Here is a 1,721-nt window from a genome sequence, read left to right on the forward strand (position 1 = left end):
TCTTCTATAGTGATTTCATCTCTAATACCATGTAGAAATTCCTTGTAGATTCAAACTGCAGATTATAATATGCTAAAGAAATTGACTTGAATCTACTCTACTCACCAACAGAAACAATAAATGATCGATGATATCACGAAGCATAAAAGAGAAAGAATTCAATCACACATAACACAATAATTTTATGGGGAAAGCCACAACCAAAAACACATGTTGTCTTTATATTGCATTAATCATAAAATATGAGAAGATTACAATGTTTTTCTCGAGCTCGAGCAACCTCTACACAATCTCAATCTATCTCATTGCTTCACAAACAAGCTCTAGCCAATACTTAGACAAATCTGCTACCTTCCAAGCTCCTATTTCCCTACGAAATTTCCTAGGGAATTAACCCATATTTAATTGGGAAATTCCTCATCCATAACTACGCAATTCATCATAGACCTTCCTCTTATTGCATGCACCACTTGTACAATTCAGATGATTATACAAATGATAGTACAATGTCCCTTAACTCCAATCTCAACTCAGTCTTTCTCTGATCTGATATGCATGAGTTAATTATGAGTGAATATTCAGTTTATTGATTGATCTGATTTGGTTACACCCCACTACTATATCTCCCACTAATTCCTCCATCAGTTGGAACTAGTTTTACTAAATTTAACTCAGTTAAACTGAATTAAATAATTACAACTCAAAATACTCAACCTGGGCCCCTAAAATTTAGGAACCACTCTACATGATTATATATAGACTCCCAAATAAAATTAAATGAGCCAACTAAGTCAAATTAACTTAGTTAACTATAACAAGTTTCTATGAGAATTAGAATTACAATTTAATTCAAGGACAAAATTAAATTAGGATTTTCTTGTTGCATTTTTCAACAAAAAAAGTCACAATATTCGTATGATCTTTCTCTATTTTTCGAATGGAATCCTCTGCATACATGATATTCTTGCACCATGAGTATGGCATCCTCGGTATTAGATTCTTGGTATCCTCGGAATTGTATATCACATCATTGGTAAGTGGCATTAGCTCTCTTTCTTTATGCCTATTATGTGACAACATAGTATTGATATATATATACAAAGCAATATGTAAGGTACAGTTTGTAGATGTGATTGCATAAGAAATTTGTGTCCTTAATACCCTTGATGTTTGAGATAAGATTGTCAGTGGTAGTTCCTTGTTACTTAGTATATGACATCTTATGAAAGTGATACATGTGACATGGATTCATATTGCAGTGATCTTAGCATTCATAATAGAGCTCCCACTAAAGATTTTACTTGTGATGGCAACCCTCTTGATGTATCTTGTATTGTTCATAAAAGTAGCTGTGAACCACTTTTTTTTGGCCCTTGATAATCTCATATGGTTTATGATGATGATGTACTTTATATGTCATATGAACAATTGATGAAATCTAAAAGAAGAAGAAGTATTTTGGGTTTTCCCCCATGTGGGGTTTTTCCCTGGTCTCCGACCAATGTTGGTGTATTTATGTGCACATGCTTTTCTTCCTTTATTTCTTTATGTTTCTTCTATATTATCGATGTCATTTTTCTTTCTGTACAATTGATATTTTTTTATGATGTCATAAATATATGGGGTGAATTCTAGGTGTAAAAGGTGTAATATAGTTGTCAAATAGAAAAGAACAATTCAGCTCCTAAGAAAATTAACATCGTATCAGAGCTAGATTTGAA

The sequence above is a fragment of the Pinus tabuliformis genome, chromosome 5_2 (genome assembly GCF_031772625.1).
Source record: "Pinus tabuliformis cultivar Carrire ecotype Pingquan chromosome 5_2, CPIR1, whole genome shotgun sequence".
Taxonomy (NCBI): Eukaryota; Viridiplantae; Streptophyta; class Pinopsida; order Pinales; family Pinaceae; genus Pinus; species Pinus tabuliformis.